The sequence below is a fragment of the Mesoplodon mirus genome, assembly GCF_964341445.2.
Source record: "Mesoplodon mirus genome assembly, chromosome: X".
In the NCBI taxonomy this organism is placed as follows: Eukaryota; Metazoa; Chordata; class Mammalia; order Artiodactyla; family Ziphiidae; genus Mesoplodon; species Mesoplodon mirus.
Genome location: NC_138981.1, coordinates 72,328,002 through 72,349,857, shown reverse-complemented (window position 1 = coordinate 72,349,857; position 21,856 = coordinate 72,328,002).

Sequence of the window (21,856 nt, the reverse complement as noted above, 5' to 3'; positions counted from 1 at the left end):
CCTCACTTTCACCAATGGACAGATCATCCAAAATGAAAATAAATAAGGAAACACAAGCTTTAAATGATACATTAAACAAGATGGACTTAATTGATATTTATAGGACATTCCATGCAAAAACAACAGAATACACATGATTCCCAAGTGCTCATGTAACATTCTGCAGGATAGATCGTATCTTGGGTCACTAGTCAAGGCTTGGTAAATTTAAGAAAATTGAAATCGTATCAAGTGTCTTTTCGACCACAGTACTATGAGACTAAATATCAATTACAGGAAAAGATCTGTAGAAAATACAAACACATGGAGGTTAAACAATACACTACTAAATAACGAAGTGATCCCTGAAGAAGTCAAAGAGGAAATCAAAAAAATACCAAGAAACAAATTACAATGGAGACATGACAATCCAAAACCTATGGGATGCAGCAAAAGCAGTTCTAAGAGGGAAGTTTATAGCAATACAGTTCTACCTTAAGAAACAGGAAACATCACAAATGAACAACCTACCCTTGCACCTAAAGCAATTAGAGAAAGAAGAACAAAAATCCACAAAGTTAGCAGAAGAAAAGAAATCATAAAAATCAGATCAGAAATAAATGAAAAAGAAATGAAGGTAATGATAGCAAAGATCCATAAAACTAAAAGTCGGTTCTGGGCATCCCTGGTGGTGCAGTGGTTGAGAGTCTGCCTGCCAATGCAGGGGACATGGCTTCATGCCCCTGTCCAGGAAGATCCCACATGCCGCAGAGTGGCTGGGCCCATGAGCCATTGGCACTGAGCCTGTACGTCCGGAGCCTGTGCTTTGCAATGGGAGAGGCCACAACAGTGAGAGGCCCACATACCTCAAATAAATAAATAAATAAATAAATAAAAGCTGGTTCTTTAAGAAGATAAACAAAATTGATAAACCATCAGCCAGACGCATCAAGAAAAAAAGGGAGAAGACGCAAATCAATAGAATTACAAATGAAAACATAGAAGTAACAACTGACACTGCAGAAATACAAAAGATCATGAGAGATTACTACAAGCAACTCTATGACAATAAAATGGACAACCTGGAAGAAATGGACAAATTCTTAAAAATGCACAACCTTCCAAGACTGAAACAAGAAGAAATAGAAAATATGAACAGACCAATCACAAGCACTGAAATTGAAACTGTGATTAAAAATCTTCCGACAAACAAAAGCCCAGGAACACATGGCTTCACAGGTGAATTCTATCAAACATTTAGAGAAGAGCTAACAACTATCCTTCTCAAACTCTTCCAAAATATAGCAGAGGGAGGAACACTCCCAAACTCATTCTACAAGGCCACCATCACCTTGATACCAAAACCAGACAAGGATGTCACAAAGAAAAAAAAACTACAGGTCAATATCACTGATGAACATAGATGCAAAAATCCTCAACAAAATACTAGCAAACAGAATCCAACAGCACGTTAAAATGATCATACACCACGGTCAGGTGGGGTTTATTCCAGGAATGCAAGGATTCTTCAATATACACAAATCAATCAACGTGATACACCATATTAACAAATTGAAGGAGACAAAACATATGATCATCTCAACAGATGTGGAGAAAGCTTTCAACAAAATTCAACACCCGTTTATGATAAAAACCCTGCAGAAAGTAGGCATAGAGGGAACTTTCCTCAACATAATAAAGGCCACATATGACAAACTCACAGCCACCATTATCCTCAATGGTGAAAAACTGAAAGCATTTCCACTAAGATCAGGAAGAAGACAAGGTTGCCCACTCTCACCACTCTTATTCAACATAGTTTTGGAAGTTTTAGCCACAGCAATCAGAGAAGAAAAGGAAATAAAAGGAATCCAAATTGCAAAAGAAGAAGCAAAGCTGTCAGTGTTTGCAGATGACATGATACTATACATAGAGAATCCTAAAGATGCTACCAGGAAACTACTAGAGCTAATCAATGAATCTGGTAAAGTGGCAGGATACAAAATTAATGCACAGAAATCTCTGGCATTCCTATACAATAATGGTGAAAAATCTGAAGGTGAAATAAAAAAAACACTCCAATTTACCACTGCAACAAAAAGAATAAAATATCTAGGAATAAACCTACCTAAGGAGACAAAAGACCTGTATGCAGAAAATTATAAGACACTGATGAAATAAATTAAAGATGATACAAATAGATGGAGAGATATACCATGCTCTTGGATTGGAAGAATCCACATTTTGAAAATGATTCTACTTCACTAAGCAATCTACAGATTCAATGCAATCCCTATCAAACTACCACTGTCATTTTTCACAGAACTAGAACAAAAAATTTCACAATTTGTATGGAAACTCAAAAGACCCCAAATAGCCAAAGCAATCTTGAGAACAAAAAACGGAGCTGGAGGAATCAGGCTCCCTGACTTCAGACTACACTACAAAGCTACAGTAATCAAGACAGTAAGGTACTGGCACAAAAACAGAAATATAGATCAATTGAACAGGATAGAAAGCCCTGAGATAAACCCATGCACATATGGTCACCTTATCTTTGATAAAGGAGGCAGGAATGTACAGTGGAGAAAGGACAGCCTCTTCAATAATTGGTGCTGGGAAAACTGGACAGGTACATGTAAAAGTATGCAATTAGAACACTCCCTAACACCATACACAAAAATAAGCTCAAAATGGATTAAAGACCTAAATGTAAGGCCAGAAACTGTCAAACTCTTAGAGTAAAACATAGGCAGAACACTCTATGACATAAATCATAGCAAGATCCTTTCTGACCCACCTTCTAGAGTAATGGAAATAAAAACAAAAATAAACAAATAGGACCTAATGAAACTTCAAAGCTTTTGCACAACAAAGGAAACCATAAACAAGACCAATAGACAACCCTCAGAATGGGAGAAAATATTTGCAAATGAAGCAACTGACAAAGAATTAATCTCCAAAATTTATAAGCAGCTCATGCAGCTCAATAGCAAAAAAACAAACAACCCAATCCAAAAATGGGCAGAAGACTTAAATAGGCATTTCTCTAAAGAAGATATACAGACTGCCAACAAACACATGAAAGAATGCTCAACATCATTAATCATTAGAGAAATGCAAATCAAAACTACAATGAGATATCATCTCACACCAATCAGAATGGCCATCATCAAGAAATCTAGAAACAATAAATGCCGGAGAGGATGTGGAGAAAAGGGAACACTCTTGCACTGCTGGTGGGAATGTGAATTGGTACAGCCACTATGGAGAACAGTATGGAGGTTCCTTAAAAAACTACAAATAGAACTACCATATGACCCAGCAATCCCACTACTAGGCATATACCCTGAGAAAACCATAATTCAAAAAGAGACATGTACCAAAATATTCATCACAGCTCTATTCACAATAGCCCGGAGATGGAAACAACCTAAGTGTCCATCATCGGATGAATGGATAAAGAAGATGTGGCACATATATACAATGGAATATTACTCAGCCATAAAAAGAAACGAAACTGAGCTATTTGTAACAAGGTGGATAGACCTAGAGTCTGTCATACAGAGTGAAGTAAGTCAGAAAGAGAAAGACAAATACCGTATGCTAACACATATATACGGAAATTAAAAAAAAAATGTCATGAAGAACCTAGGGGTAAAACGGGAATAAAGACACAGACCTACTTGAGAATGGACTTGAGGATATGGGGAGGGGGAAGGGTAAGCTGTGACGAAGCGAAAGAGAGGCATGGACATATATACACTACCAAACGTAAGGTAGATAGATAGTGGGAAGCAGCCGCAGAGCACAGGGAGATCAGCTCGGTGCTTTGTGACCGCCTGGAGGGGTGGGATGGGGAGGGTGGGAGGGAGGGAGATGCAGGAGGGAAGAGATGTGGGAACAGATGTATATGTATGACTGATTCACTTTGTTATAAAGCAGAAACGAATAAAAAAAAACTACAATGAGATATCATCTCACACCAGTCATAATGGCCATCATCAAAAAATTTAGAAACAATAAATGCTGGAGAGGGTGTGGAGAAAATAGAACACTCTTGCACTTCTAGTGGGAATGTGAATTGGTACAGCCACTATGGTAAACAGTATGGAGGTTCCTTAAAAAACTACAAATAGAGCTACCATATGACCCAGCAATCCCGCTACTGGGCATATACCCTGAGTAAACCATAATTCAAAAAGAGTCTTGTACCAAAATATTCATTGCAGCTCTCTTTACAATAGCCAGGAGATGGAAACAACCTAAATGTCCATCATCAAATGAATGGATAAAGAAGATGTGGCACATATATACAATGGAATATTACTCAGCCATAAAAAGAAACAAAATTTAGTTATTTGTAATGTGGTGGATGGACCTAGAGTCTGTCATACACAATGAAGTAAGTCAGAAAGAGAAAGACAAATACTGCATGCTAACACATATATATGGAATCTAAGAAAAAAAGAATGTCATGAGGAAACTAGGGGTTAGACGGGAATAAAGACACAGACCTACTAGAGAATAGACTTGGGGATATGGAGAGGGGGAGGGGTGATTTGTGACAGGGTGAGAGTGGCATGGACATGTGTACACTACCAAACGTAAAGTAGTTAGCTAGTGGGAAGCAGCCGCATAGCACAGGGAGATCAGCTCGGTGCTTTGTGACCACCTAGAGGGGTGGGATGGCAAGCGTGTGAGGGAGGGAGATGAAAGAGGGAAGAGATATGGGAACATATGTATATGTATATCTGATTCACTTTGTTATAAAGCAGAAACTAACACACCATTGTAAAGCAGTTATACTCCAATAAAGATATAAAAAATAATACCTAAGAAAGATTAGAAGAAGCAAAAAAGAGATAGCTGAAGCAAGTGAGGCAAATCTTGATAGTTACCAAGTCTGGTGATAGGTATATGGAGATCCACTGTACTGTTTTCTGTTTTTGTTTGAAATTTTTTATTAAAAAATTTTAAACTACATAGAGTTCCACTTCCAGGTATGATAGATTATGACCCTCCCTGACAACTCTCCACCCCCACCCCACTGCATAAAGTAACTATAAAATCTGGGCATAAAACAAAAAGCACACATCTGAACATACTGGAGAGTGAAAAGAAATCTGTGCTGGGTTGGCAGGGCAAGTTCACTTGGGGGAAGGGAGAAAAATTCCTATCTGTTCAGTTTTTAGCCTGAGGCTAATTGCAGTCCACAGCTGGCTGGGATTCATGTAGAAAAACAACAACTACAACAAAACACAACTTGTCTCTGGCCTGTGAAATAAAAACATTAAATGCAGGAAACTGGGAATGCTGATGCGAATAGAGGAATCCTGCAAGGGAAAGAACCAAAGAGTGGATCCCCAAACTCTGTCCATCCACGTTTCTGAGTGATCTCTGAATTGGGCATGTATGGAACAGACTGAAAACATCTCAGCTAAACCATATAACTGTAGACCAGAGATTGCAAACTGACAAGTCATGGGTAATTCCTGAACATAGACATATCTAAATCCAATCTGAACTGAGTTTGAAGTTCAGCCCAGCCCCACCTACAAAAAAAGTCACCTCCTAAAACAAAGGAGTCAACAAACACTCAATGGGGAAAAATAAGGGTATCCAAAATCTTCACAATTTAACATCCAAATATCCAGGATATTGTAGAAAATTATGATGCATATAAAGAACCAAGAAAATGGACCATTTCAGAAAGAGAAAAATAATCAATTGGATCTAATCCCAAGATGAATCAGTTGTTGGAATTAATATACAACAGTTTTAAAGTGGCTATAATAACCATCCTCAATGAAGTGAAAAAATATGGTTTGAATAAATAAAAGTTTCGGCAAGGAAAGAGAAATAATAAAAGAGAAGTAAATGGAAATCTTAGAACTGAAAAAATATACTTTCTGAAATTAAAAGTTCAGAATAGACTTGACAGCCAAATGGAAATGACAGAGGAATGAGTAAGTGAACTTGAAGATTGATTGAAATTATCTAAGGTGAAGTACAGAGAACAAAAAGATTGAAAAATAAAAGGCCAAGAGTCAGGGAACCATTAGGTGATATCAAGTGATTTGACATGTGTGAAAATGCAATTCCAGAAGATGAGGAGAAACAGAATGGGGTAGAAAAATTTTTTGAAGAAATAATTGCTTGAAATATCCCAAAGTTGATGAAAGTCAGAAATTTGAAGATTCAAGATATTCAACAAACATCAGGCAAAATAAACAAAAAGATGCTCATACCAAGGAACATCACAAGTAAACTATTGAAATCCAAAGATGAAGAGCCAATCTTGAAAGCAGCAAGAGTAAAACAATATTGGTGGTGATGGTGGTAGTGGGGAACAATAGTTCAATTAACACCTGGCTTCATCAGAAAGGAATGAGGCTACAAAAGAATGGAGAGAAAAAAATAATGCTGAAATAAAGAAAACCGTTAACCCATTACTGTATATCCAACAAAGATATTCCTCAAAAATGAAGTGGAAATACAGACATTTTCAAAAAAAGAAAGCTAAGATAATTCCATCACTATTGTATATGCATGACAAGACATGCTAAAGGAAGTTCTTCAGGTTGAAGGAAAATAATACCAGATAGAAACTCAGACAATTAGAAAGAATAAAAACCACTGGAATGGCAAATATCTGGGTAAATGCAAAAATGACTTTGTCTTTGCCCTTTTGTTCTTAATTGTTTTTTAAATCACATAACTGTTTAATGAAAAAATAACATTGTCTTGCAGTCATTAGAAAGTATTTAGATATAGTACATATAACAACTATAGCAGAAAGGATATTATTAACTATAAGTGAACTACAGAATTTATGGATTAATAAAATGACAAAGAAATAAAATGCATATTATAGCTAAGCATTCATCAAGAAATTTAATGTAATTCTATAAAATTCAAATAATTGAATAGAAGTCAAGAAAGGAGGGAAAAAGAAATGAAAGGCAGAGGATGCAAGTTGAAAACAAAAGCAGTTGGTAGGATCAAACATGTCAATAATTACACTAAAAATTACTGAACTAAATACACCTAGTAAAAGGTAGAAATTGTCAAAATGGATAGAAAGAAAGTAAGACCCAACTATTTGTTGTCTAAAAGAGATATACTTTCAATTAAAAGACATAGGTTGAAAGTAAATGGATGTAGGGACTTCCCTAGTGGCACAGTGGTTAAGAATCCACCTGCCAATGCAGGGGACACGGGTTTGAGCCCTGGTCCGGGAAGATCCCACACGCCGCAGAGCAACTAAGTCCATGTGCCACAGCTACTGAGCTGCATGCTGCAACTACTGAAGCCTGCGTGCTGCAACTACTGAAGCCCACGTGCCTAGAGCCTGTCCTCCACAACAAGAGAAGCCACCACAATGAGAAGCCCATGCACAGCAACAAAGAGTAGCCCCTGCTCGCTGCAACTAAAAAAAAAAAAAAAAAAAAAAAAAAGCAAGCCCATGCACAGCAACGAAGACCCAATGCAGCCAAAAATAAAAATAAATTAAATTAAAAATACATATATATATAATACAAAAGAAGCTTCAAAACTTAAAAAAATTAAGGAAATGGATATATAAAGATATAATTTACAAACATTAAACTCAAAACGTATTGGCTTAAAAGAACAAGCATCTATTTCCCAGTTTCTGTGGGCTAAGAATACTTTCTGTGGGGCTCTCACAAGGCTGCAGTCAAGGTTTGGTTGAGTCTGCAGCCATCTCAAAGCTTCTCTGGGGGACGATGTATGTCTAGGTTCACTCACCGGGCTGCTGACAGGCTTAAGAAGATCCACTTTAAACTTCACTCATGTGGCTGTAGGCAGGAGTTATGTCCTCACTTCCTTTTGGCACTTCATCATATGCTGCACTGTGAACAAATTCCTTTCTTTGACTGTATTTTTGACTTTCCAAATTCCTGTAAGAAACCATTCCTTTTCTTTATAACACTTCTCCCATATTCTACCCTCCAGTGTTAACTTCACGTTTCTACAGCATCCAACAAATTTATAGCAGAGTCAATATATTTAATGTTATGGCCTCAGAAAAGGCACAGTGGCATGTGCAAAACAATCTAAATAGAACACCAATGTGGAATGAAAGACTATAAACTGCACCTATCTAACCATTCTACAGTCAGTTCATGAAGTTTAGAATTTGGATAGTGACATCTTAACTATCTTAGGAGTGAATCCTCTTGTCTCTGTATAATTGTGCTACAGAAGGGACCTAAGGGCACCTAGCAATAGAAAAGAGGAGAGTGAATTCTCATCCAGCTGTACTCATTAGAAGTTGCAGGATGGCAATAAAGGAACCACCGGAGTCTTAGGGAAAATAAAAATCTCTAGAGCAAATTCTCACATACCAGTAATGGGTTCTCTATAGCAGAGTTTCTCAACTTGTGACTATTGACAATTGGAGCCAGATAATTTTTTTGTTGGGAGAGGAGGGACAGAGACTGTCCTGTGCATTTTAGGAGGTTTAACATCATCCATGGCCTCTACACACTAGATGCCAGTAGCTACCCCCACCTCATCACCAACCCTTGCAATTGCAAGAACAAAAAATATTTTTAAACATTGCCAAGTGTTCCCTGGGGGAAAAAAGTACCTCCCATTGAGAACCACTTCCCTAGATCGTACGTTTCAAGCTGAGAGGCACAACCCTTACTGGGTACTGAAATCAGTTTAGTGGGTACCAGCCAGCATTTTTTAATGAAATCAAATTGAATAGAAAATATCAGAGCACTTTGACTCTAGTACACATAATACATCATGTGTGTACTGAGTTGTTTTATAAAATCTATTTTTTTCTTCAACTTCAATTTCTCTCGGCAAAAACACAGATATGCATATATGCCTAAGTAATATGATGGGCATGAGTTGTTTCTTTCTAATATTCAGAAAAAAAGTAGTATGCTTGGTTTGAAAACTCTAAAGGAATTGTAGATACTGTTAAACATTAGATGAGGCATCAAAACCCAGATTGACTTTGGTTTTTTCTCATTATTCACATCAGGATTAAAGGATTCCTCCAGACTCTTGTCATTATGCTGTTCTTGCTCCTCTCCTACTGGTCCCTTCTCTTCCTGATGATGCTCCTTAATTCTTCTATATATGTAGTTTCAATAGAAACTTACTGTGGGTTGCTGCCCCCAAAACTTTTGAAAGCAACTGTGCCCAGAGCACAGCTGAGAGCCCTCAACCAGGATGGCTGCTCTGAGGTCATAGAATTTATTTTAGCTAATCTACAATAATAGTCTATGATCCTGGTATGAACCTTCCTCCACGTTTGACCCAGCCCCACTGTACCCCTCAGAAATATGCTCATGCCTTCCTGTCTTTATCCCTTTTCTCCTGCAGTTTTTCCTGAACTAATATATTTATCGATACTACCCATCTTTCAATGTCTCTCCAAGTATTCTATGATGTCATACCTGAAATTCCAGTACAATATAATCCCTCCATTCTATGAACACTTGTCATACCTTTGTCCATACTGTAGATGCCCTCTTAAACAGTGTAACTGGGAACCATACTTTGGAGGTTACTATTAAAAAATTAATGAAAGAGAAGTCAAGATGGTAGAACAGGAGGATGGGGAAATCGTCTCTCCTCACAAGTACATCAAGAATACATCTACAGGGCTTCCCTTGTGGTGCAGTGGTTGAGAGTCTGCCTGCCGATGCAGGGGACATGGGTCCGTGCCCCAGTCTGGGAAGATCCCACTTGCCGTGGAGCGGCTAGGCCCGTGAGCCATGGCCGCTGAGCCTGCGCGTCCGGAGCCTGTGCTCTGCAATGGGAGAGACCACAACAGTGAGAGGCCCGCATACTGCAAAAATAATAATAATAATAATACATCTACAAATGGAACAGTTCTCACAGAGCACATGCTAAACATTAGTGGAAGACTTCGGACACTCAAAAGGACAAGAAAAAAACCCTCTCAACCAGGTAGGATGAAAGAAAGAAAAAAAGAAAAGAGGAATCAAAAAAGGGACCAGCAACCCTGGTGGGAAGCTGAAGGTGAAGAGAGGTCCCTGCACTCAGAAAACCCCCTCATGGTGGGGAAAATAGCTAGGACAGAAAGGGACGTTCAGGGGCTCAAAGGTGAATACAGCAGACGGTCTGTGGAAGGCAGGACAAAGAACTGCGTGCATGGTCTGTGCTGCACCCCTGTGCACCCAAGCCTGAGTCATGTGTCTCCTGTTGTGGAGAGGGGCTGGGTGTTGGAAAGTGGGGCTTGGAGCATGGACCCAGGGAGGGGACAGCTGTTGGCTGTGAAAAGATAGCCTGAAGTGACAAGTGTAAGGAGCGCCACAGCTCGGAAAATTTGCAGAAAAAGCCCAGGACACCATAGAAGAAAGGTGTCATTGGTGAGTGGCGCGCAAGTGTCGGAGCCACCATTACAACCCCTTTCCCCACCTGCTGGCTTCTTCAGCCTCCACCGGCACTGGGACGGGCACCCATCTGAACAGGCTCACCTGCCCCTCAAGCCAAGGCCTCCTCCACTCGCATAGGCTCTGGGGTCCTGAGTGCCGCCCATCCCAAAGCCTCCTTGGGAATCAGTCCTGGGCACCCCTACCTGAAACAGGAATCCACCAAAGCTGATGGGGGCTGAGTGCTAAAGCATGGGGTTAAGAGAGTAGATCTGGGTACAGGACCAATGTTGGCTGTGTGGATACAACAGAGGGGACAGGAGTGAGGGGCTCTGAGGCCGGGAATGTCCCTAGAGGAAGCGTGGTATACCTAGGAAACAAGGTGCCATTGTTGAGTGTCACACAAGGGACAAGGACACCACAGCACCCACCTGCCAGCCCCTGCCTCAGCAGGCACTGGGAGGGACTCCCACCAGTGCACCCCAGTCTGTTGCAACTGCCTGCCGGTCTATGCTGCCACAGTCAACTTGCACACACCCCAGTTGTGGCCACTGTACCCTCCCTGGCCTAAGTGAGCAAGTGTGCCTGAATCAGCCCCTGCTTTTGCTCCCTCTCGCCTGGGAGGGGAACAGATGTCTGAGGGTGGTGCACATGCAGAGGTGGGGCCAAAACCAAAGCTGAGCCTGAGGAGCGGTGCAACTAAGGAAGAGGAACAGAAATCTCTCCTTGCAGCTACACAAGCCACAGATTAAATCCCCATGATCTCCTTGGCAAATCCTTTGTCTGTGGAATATCTGAATAGACAACAAGTGTTCCCACAACTGAGACTGGTCTAGCTTCAGCAGCAGTGGACTTTGGGGGCAAGTACATGTGGGAATTGGGCCAGGTCAGAGTCTGAGCCACCCCCACAGGGCCCACAGCAAGTCCAGAGACCTACCTAGATGTATTGGAGGGCCTCCTGGGGAGGCGGGGTTTGGCCATGGCTCACTGAGGGAGTAAGAACACTGACAGAGGAGGCCCCAGGAAAATATTCTTATTACTATTATTCTCTTTTTGTTTGTTTCATTTTGCTCAGTGTTGTTTTCATTATTATTATTTATTATTTTTTTAATATATCTTTTTATTTTTCTATTTTTACTTTATTTTTTGTTGTTTGGTTTTTTCTTGTTTCGTTCTTTTTTCTTTATTTTTTGATTTTTTGATCATTTTTATGTGTTTGTTTATGTTTTCTTTGCATTTTTTTTAGTTTGCTTTCTGCTTTTGCCTTATTTTGCAATTTTTGTTTTCGGTAGTTTAGTCCTTATTGATTGTTTTCATTTTTTAGTTCCTTTGTTTGTTTGTTGTCTTGTATTTTCTTTTTTTTTTCTTTTCTGTCTTCTTTTTTTCTGCTAGTTCGGTTTTGTTGTTTTCTTTGTCTTCAGTTTGTTGTATCCATTTGTTTTGTTCCTTCTTTTATTGTATGTGTGTGTTGTTGTTGCTGTTTGTTTTTGTTTTTGCTATTTGTCTTGGCTTTTGTCTACTTTCTTTTGCTTTTTTTCCCCCTTTCTTTCCTTTCTTTTTTCTCATGGTTTGTGGGCTATTAATTCCCTGGCCAGGAGTTGGGCCTCGGCCTCTGGGGTGGGAGTGCTGTGTCCAGGATGCAGGACCACTGGCATGATATATTCAAAATTATGAAAAGGAAAAACCTAAAGCCAAGAATGCTCTATCCAGCAAGGCTCTCATTCAGATTCAAAGGAGAAATCAAAAGTTTACAGACAAGCAAAAGCTAAGAGAATTCAGCACCACCAAACCAGCTCTACAGGAAATGCTAAAGGTACTTCTCTAGGCGGGAAACATGAGAGAAAAAAAATACTACAAAAACAAATGCAAAACAAGAAAGAAAATGGCAATAGTATCATACATATAATTACCTTAAATGTAAACAGATTAAATGCTCCAACCAAAAGGCACAGGCTGGCTGAATGGATACAAAAACAAAACCCATATATACACTGTCTACAAGAGACCCACTTCAGACCTAGGGACACATACAGACTGAAAGTGAGGGGATGGAAAAAGGTATTCCATGAAAATGAAATCAAAAGAAAGCTGGAGTAACAATTGTCACATCAGACAAAATAGACTTTAAAATAAAGACTGTTACAAGAGACAAGGAAGGACACTATGTAATGATCAAGGAATCAATCCAAGAAGATAAAACAATTGTAAATATTTATGTACCCAACATAGGAGTACCACAATACATAAGGCAAATGCTAAAGACATAAAACGGGAAATTGACAGTAAAACAATAAGAGTGAGGGACGTTAGCACTCCACTTACATCAATGGACAGATCATCCAAACAGAAAATTAATAAGGAAACACAAACCTTAAATGACACATTAGAGCACATAGACTTAATTGATATTTATAGGACATTCCATCCAAAAGCAGCAGAATATGCCTTCTTCTCAAGTGCTCATGGAACATTCCCTAGGATAGATCACATCTTGGGACAGAAATCAAGCCTTGGTAAATTTAAGAAAAATTGAAATCGTACAAAGCATCTTTTCCAAAAACAACACTATGAGATTAGAAATCAATTACAGGAAAAAAAAAACTGTAAGAAACAGAAACACATGGAGGCTAAACAATATGCTACTAAATAACCAAGAGATCACTGAAGAAATCAAAGAGGAAATAAAAAAAAACCTAGAAGCAAATGACAACAGAAACACAATGATCCAAAACCTATGGGATACAGCAAAAAACAGTTCTAAGAGAGAAGTTTACAGCAATAAAATCCTACCTCAAGAAACAAGAAAAATCTCAAATAAACAACCTAATCTTACACATAAAGCAATTAGAGAAAAAAGAACAAAGAAACACCAAAGTTGGTAGAAGGAAAGAAATCATAAAGATAAGAGCAGAAATAAATGACATACAGATGAAGAAAATGATAGTGAAGATCATTGAAACTAAAAGCTGGTTCTTTGAGAAGATAAACAAAATTGATAAGCTTTTAGCCACACCCATTAAGAAAAAAAAGGGAGAGGACTCAAATCAATAAAATTAGAAATGAAAAATGAGATGTTACAACCAACACTGCAGAAGTACAAAGGATCATGAGAGACTACTACAAGCAACTATATGCCAATAAAATGGACAACCTGGAAGAAATGGACAAAATCTTAGGAATGCACAACCTTCCAAGACAGAACCAGGAAGAAACAGAAAATATGAACAGACCAACCACAAATAATGAAATTGAAACTATGATTAAAAATCTTCCAACAAACAAAAGTCCAGGACAAGATGGCTTCACAGGCGAATTCTATCAAACATTTAGATAAGAGCTAACACCTATACTTCTCAAACTCTTCCAAAAAATTGCAGAGGGAAGAATACTCCCAAACTCATTCTATGAGTCCACCATCACCCTGATACCAAAACCAGACAAAGATATCCCAAAAAAGAAAATTACAGGCCAATATCACTGATGAATATAGATGCCAAAATCCTCAACAATATACCTGAAAATCGAATCCAACAACACATTAAAAGGATCATACACCCTGATCAAGTGGGATTTATCCTAAGGATGCAAGGATTCTTCAGTGTACACAAATCAATCAATGTGATACACCACATTAACAAACTGAAGAATAAAAACCATATGATCATCTCAATAGATACAGAAAAAAAGCTTTTGACAAAATTCAACACTCATTTATGATAAAAACTCTCCAGAAAGTGGAGATAGAGGGAACCTACCTCAACATAATAAAGGCCATATATGACAAACCTACAGCTAACATTATATTCAATGGTGAAAAGCTGAAAGCGTTTCCTCTAAGATCAGGAACAAGAAAATGATGTCCACTCTTGCCGCTTTTTATTCAACATAGTTTTGGAAGTTCTAGCCATGGCAATCAGAGAAGAAAAAGAAATAAAAGAATCCAAATTGGAAAAGAAGTAAAACTGTCACTGTTTGCAGATGACATGATACTATACATAGAAAATCCTAAAGATGCCATCAGAAAGCTTCTAGAGCTAATCAATGAATGTAGTAAAGTTGCAGGATAAAAAATTAATACGCAGGAATCTCTTGCATTCCTATACACTAACAACAAAAAATCAGAAACAGAAATTAAGGAAACACTCCCATTTACCACTGCAACAAAAAGAATAAAATACCTAGGAATAAACCTACCTAAGGAGGCAAAAGACCTGTACTCAGAAAACTATAAGATACTGATCAAAGAAATCAAACATGACACAAACAGATGGAGAGACATACATGTTATTGTATTGGAAGAATCAATATCATGAAAATGACTATACTACCCAAAGCAATCTACAGATTCAATGCAATCCCTATCAAATTACCAAGGGCATTTTTCACAGAATTAGAACAAGAAAATCTTAAAATTTGTATGGAGACACAAAAGACTCCAAAGAGCCAAAGCAATCTCGAGAAAGAAAAACAGAGCTGTAGGAATCAGGCTCCCTGACTTCAGACTATACTACAAAGCTACAGTAATCAAGAGATTATGGTACTTGCACAAAAACAGAAATATAGATCAATGGAACAGGATAGGATGCCCAGAAATAAACCCACACACCAACAGTCACCTAACCTCTGACAAGTAGGCAAGAATATACAATGGAGAAAATACAGTCTCTTCAATAAGTGGTGCTAGGAAAACTGGACAGCTACATGTAAAAGAATGAAATTAGAACACTCCCTAACACCATACACAAAAGTAAGCTCAAAATGTATTAAATACCTAAATGTAAGACCAGACACTGTAAAACTCTTAGAGGAAAACATAGGCACAACAATCTTTGACAGAAACTGCAGAAGATCATTTTTGATCCACCTCTAGAGTAATGAAAATAAAAACAAACAAAAAATGGGACCTATTGGAACTTAAAAGCTTTTGCACAGCAAAGGAAACTATAAACAAGATGAAAAGACAACCCTCAGAATGGGAGAAATTATTTGCAAATGAAGCAATTGACAAATGATTAATCTCCAAAATATACAAACAGCTTATGCAGCTCAATATCAAAAAAACAAACAACAGAATTAAAAAATGGGCAGATGCCCTAAATAGACATTTCTCCAAAGACATACAGATGGCCAACAAACACATGAAAAGATGCTCAACATCACTAAGTAGTAGAGAAATGCAAATCAAAACTAAATGAGGTATCTTAGCACCTCACACCTGTCAGAATGGACATTATCAAAAAATCTACAAAGACTGGAGCAGGTGTGGAGAAAAGGGAACCCTCTTACACTTTTGGTGGGAATGTAAATGGATAGAGCCACTGTGGAGAACAGAACGTAGGTTCCTTAAAAACTAAAAATAGCATTACCATATGACTCAGCAAACCCACTACTGGGCATGTACCCAGAGAAAACCATAATTCAAAAAGACACATGCACCCCAATGTTCATTGCAGCACTATTTACAATAGCCAGGATACGGATGCAACCTAAATGTTCATCAACAGGGGAATGGATAAAGAAGATGTGGTACATATATACAATGGAATATTACTCAGCCATAAAAGGGAATGAAACTGGGTCATTTGCAGAGATGTGGACAGGCCTAGTGACTTTCATACAGAGTGAAGTAAGTCAGAAAGAGAAAAACAAATATCATATATTAATGTGTGTATGTGGAATCTAGGAAAATGGTATAGATGATCTTATTTGCAAAGCAGAAATAGAGACATAGACGTAAAGAACAAAGGTATGGCTACCAAGGGGGAAAGGGGGGTGGGATGAATTGGGAGATTGGGATTGACATATGTACACTGTTGATACTATGTCTGAAATATATAACTAATGAGAACATACTGTATTGCACAGGGCATTCTACTCCATACTCTGTGGTGACCTAAATGGGAAGGAAATCCACAAAAGAGGGGATATACTTATATGTCTTGCTGATTCACTTTCCTGTACAGCAGAAACTAACACAACATTGTAAAGCAACTATGCTCATTAAAAAATTTAGTGAAAAATGTGACATATCTAAAACATTTTGTTGAAATGTAAATAATATAAACGTATGTATATTTGATGATCTGTTGACATAGAAGCCAAGGCTTTTCTTTGAGAGCACGTCTGCTGACTCAAGTTCTATACAGTCAGTTACTATTTCAATTTATTTCTTTTAAATAAGGAAAAACCTTAAAGACCTTTGTAAGTAAGTCTAAGTGCAGAATTCTTCAGATTATGGTTTTTCCCACTCTGTGGCAGTTTCCCCACAGTTCAACATTTTTTTTTAAGCAACTAAACTTTATTCAGTCGGTCTGAGATATTTGATTTCGTTTTCATAAACTGACTCTTGCTAAGTATACAACCAGCAGAGCAGAGGTACGTAGATATAGCAGAGCATTCTAGCTGTGAGCAGTCAGTGGGTCATGGTTATCATTCAGTATGTGGGGGGAATGAATGGCATGAGAAGGACAAGTATTTGTAAGCTATTACCGTTCTCATCTTCTCTGTCCTCTTACCATCCCACGAATGCCTCAAAGGAGAAGTATGGCTAGAGAAGGAGCAGGGTAAAGGGGTTTCTCACCCTTGAGATCTGTCTCCCAAAGTAGCACCCTATCAACAATTTTAAAGGTAATAACTGTACATTGACTTAAAAATTGCTTAGACAACTGCTTCTCAAACCATCTGTTGTGAAGTAACTTTTTAAGAAATTTGTAATTACAGACTGATACTTGTAAAATACAATGATTACTAGAAAAATGAAAAGACATAAAATACAGGCCCCAGTTTTTAATTATTATATTCAATATACATTAAATTACTGTTAATTCGTATAAATGTTTGTTAATGTTAACTCTCAATTTCTGTACTTATCCCAGGCCCATAACAGTTTGGGGTCAGGTGCTGGTCAAAGGACTTCACTTTGAGTAGCCTCAGAATATAATAAGACTGTAGAGGAAGTCATGTTAATTATGCAATTGAAATATTATTAGTGAGACCGTGAGATGAGAGTAAAAATGTGTTATTTTTTCATATCCTCACTCACCCAGCAACCAAAAAGTGCAGGCCTTTGCCCATTCTGACACCCTTGTTCGAACCTGGCAAGTTCTAGCAGGCAAGGGAGTGGAGATAGAGGGGTGCCTAGGGTAGAGCCCAGAAGCAACATTTATGTTCATGTCAGGTCTTTCTTAAATTCCCACTCCTATCCTCTTCTCCATTACCTACTTCAGAAATTGCCCTACTATACCTAACACACATTAAATAATTACTTCTTTAAAATTTGTCACTCTGTATAATAGAAACAAGGATAATCGACAAAACCAAGCCATGTTAAAAAAAAAAACACACCACTTTCTTCTTGAAATTAACGTGTATTTATCCTTTTGGCAAAAATGTAAATATTTTAAGCCTAACCTTTAAGCCTCTTTCCTTCAACTGTTTTCTCCCAGATGGCACAAGTTTTTCTTTTTAAAAATGATACACAGAGAGTGAAGGCAATGAACTCTGTATCCAGCAATGAGGGAACATTTACCTAAGAAGCAGTAAGTACCCACAATGTTTCTAAATCTGAACACATTTGGTATTGGAGAGAGCCAGATAGACTGTAATTACATCTGCACTTTCAATAAGCATATTGGATATGTAGTAAATGTCAAAAGATAAAAATAATTTTCATAATTACAGTATTCCACTGGGCTTCAGGGCTTGTAAAGATAGCAACTAGGAACCTTCTTCATTATTTTGAGTTTTAAAAACAGTTTATACTCTTTGTTGCTAATGTACTTTCAGCAGTTATTGAACAAAGAATTATTTAAGCTAAATCACTCACATTACAACTATTTCTTTTCTCTAGAATTGTGTAAGCTCCAAGAAGGTAAAGACTTTGATTTTCTGGTTCATTGCTGTATCCCCATCATCTGCCACCATTCTTGACACATGGCAAATGTTCAATAAATGCTTGTTGAATGAATAATACCCCACAATTTTAATGGGATAGCTATAATTGTATTTGGAATATAAGTTCTTAAAAGCCGCGTTTGTGGGTTATAGGGTCTGTAGAGTATCTAACCTTATCATATACCACCACTCAATATCACTTGTAGGCAGTGATGTGCTGGTTAATATGTGTGGTGTAAATCTCCCACCAAGGTCGATTTCAAGCCACCAAGCTAACATTCCTGAACCTGGAGCTAGGAAGAGATGTGGACGGCTCCAGCGCACCATGGCCCAGGAGATGTCAGTCCCCACTTACTCTGCCCTATCAAGATTTAGGTATTGAAACCTTCAGACTGAAGGTTTAGTATCATCTCCTCCTAAAACAATGCTTGACCAAGCCTGGCATTTTACCCGGAGCTCTCAATTTCCACCAGAAGATGAGAGTCTGTAATTAGTCTTGTTGCCATAATCCAGTAGTTCTCTAAGTGAAGTCCCAAGAGCAGCAGCATCATTATTACATAGGAACTTGCTGCAAAATTCCCAGGCAAATTCTCAGTCCCCACCTCAGACCTATCTATCCAATCAGGAACTTGGTAAATGAGTGGAGGAATCTGTTTTAAGTGCTCCAGGTGATTCTGATACTCATGTTGGAGAACTCCTGCCCTAATCCAATATTCAGTATGCCTGAGGGAAGCTCCACAGGCACCTGCATTTTCAACCAGCTGCAATCTTTTCCTCCTACATCCACATGTAATTTCAGTCACTTTGACTTAGTTTCTGCCCCTTTCAGTGAATCTTAATCCACTTCTCTGAAGGGATTACTAGTGTCTTGGCCTAAACCACAAATAGAACCCTTGAGAATTAGACACAGATGCCAGGTGAGATGGAACCAGTTACCCATATCCAGGACAGTAATGTTAGTCTTCCTAGCCCATTTGCAGCTCTTTCTCCAGTAGCTTTCATCTTAGACTCCACAGATCTTGGCTCTATGCTCAAATATCTAGAAAACTTAAGTGACAAACATGACAGTATATTTTTTCTGTTGTCTACCTTTTCTCAAAAACCATATAAAAAGGTGATTTTAGGTATGATTTTAGTTTTTAGAGCCTCTAAAACAAAATATAGGTTTAAAAATTGTGCTCTAAGGCAGCTGTAGAGAGATTAAAATATTGGGCTGGCCAAAAAGTTCGTTCAGGTTTTTCCATAAGATGTTATGGAAAACTGAACAAACTTTTTGGCCAATCCAATATAATGAAGCTGTATCCCAAGTGATAACTTTCTTAGTTGTCATATTATTTAAGAATTAACTCCTGGGACTTCTTCCCAGGAAAGGCACTTTCCAGGGGCCTCTTCCTCTATCCTGTCCATGTCTACCACAGAAATATAGAATATATGCTAACAGGATGTACACATGAATATAAAGCAATAAGAAAAAGAGAAAATAAAGGTTATATTTTAAATTGCCAGAAACTATAAACAATAATGTAAATTAGTAAATGCCTTGAATTCTGAGATGTGAAAGAAATTAACAGGGTCTTAAAGAAATTGAATTATATGCAAGTTTAATATATCAATAAAAATAGAAAATGTAGCCCAATATATTTTCCTACTCTTAAGATGCTATAGTAGACGTCTATTACTTTTGTTCCTGAGGAATCATTCAGCACTTGGTTTGTGACAAAATGTACCATAATTTTCCTTAGAGGTACTATCTTCTCTTCTATTCAGTTTATGTACTTAGGGTGGAGCTGAGTCCATCCCAAGTTCTAAGGCAAGCCACCTATGTCACTTGATCCTTGCCATTAAGAACTTCGTATTTCCACAATGATTTGTTCAGAGATGGGCACATGGCCCAGTTGGAGCTAGTGAGACTTTTACTGGGTTGATTGAAAGAAAAGTAAGTTATCTTCCCTATTAAGACTATTTAACTAAGAGGATCAAGCTATAGCAACCATCTTGTCACTAGAAAAGGAGAGCCTAGAGTCACTGGAGGGCCACCACAGTCTGAAAAAGGAGTGACATACAGCAGAAGGTAAAGCTGAAAAATGAAGTGACATTGTTTGGGCCACACTCCTTGATATTCAGTTATACAAGTCAACAAATTCTTTAAACTTGAGGCAGTCTGAGTTTGATTTTCTGTCTGATACAAATGTATCATCAGGAAGTCTGTGAGGAGTAGTAAGTTGTGAACTTATATCTACCCAAAGCACCATAATGTTCTGACAGAAGAGTCCAGAAAACTTCAAGGACACTCAATAAAGTATGTAGAATAAAGTGAGTTGCCTCCACAGGACAAGCTGAACAAATAAGCTGACAGATTTAGGAGTCGAAAGAAACTGGGGGTGGGTGAAAAACAACACTTCCGAGGAAAATTGTTGTGGGGACAAGTGGACATCCTGTTCTTTTTCTTGAAGACTTTAGAAGCTAAGCTATTTGGGAAGGAATCAAATGATTAAGAAGTCCTGTTGGTAAATAAAGGAGAACATTTCTGTGGATTTTTAAAACCTTACACGAGAAGCTTATATTTACTTTTTTGAAATAAGTTTTATACCTCAAATTTTCAAAAATAATTAATCAGAAAATGGATAAAATGTACATTTCCTCATAGACTATTTGTTTCATTCACTCAAGTAGTGGATATCTTAACATAAAGTTATTTAGTGTGTGTGCGCATGTGCATGTGTATATGTGTGGAATTAATTAATAACTTTAAGAAAGGATCACACACTCAAATATCTACACAGATAAAGGCAGGTAATATGAATGAAGGAGGTGGGCTATTTGAGACAAAGGATCAGTGGGGACTGCAGTGAATTGGGAAGCAAATATGCTACTCAATTCCGTTGTCCTGTGGGGATACAGATCCAGTATTGCCATATCCCTTGAATTTTCAAGAAAGCCTCAAAATCTGTAGTTTTAAATGAAATACTCCAATTTTTAAATATTGGCAACTATTCTTTTATTGTCAACACTGTGCATGCCAAACAAATTCCAGCATTCATTTATGTAACAAATATTTATTGAGCTTCTACTGTTATATTCCAGGCCTTATTCTAATCACCAAGGATAAAAACAGTAAACAAAACAGACAGCATATCTGCCCTCATGGAGCTTACTGTCCTAGAATAACAGGGTAGGCAACCTAGTTTACACTCATGCTTCTCATGTCCTTGTTCACAAAAGTTGACAAAAACAGAGTTTCAGTGGAACACGTATGAAGTGTACATATATTTCCACATGTCATTTTTCCTTCCTCTTCTCTAGTAAGTAAATATTAAAGTTATGTCTCAATATTAATGTTATATTATTGTATAACAGAAATGATTAATTTTTTTCAAATTTCCCACTGCGTTTTAGGGAGTGTGAATAGTGGTAAATTTAGGGACCTTTATTTGTTGAGCTCTTGTGGGTGTCTATGTGAACTACTGTGAGCTAATATTTTGAGATCCTTCATCTCCACTGCCTCTATCCCTTGTATCCATTATTCTTTCCCACTAATTGGGCAACAGAGATAGCTTACAATATGCCCTGCCCATGCCTGAAGGGTGAACCTGTCTTAA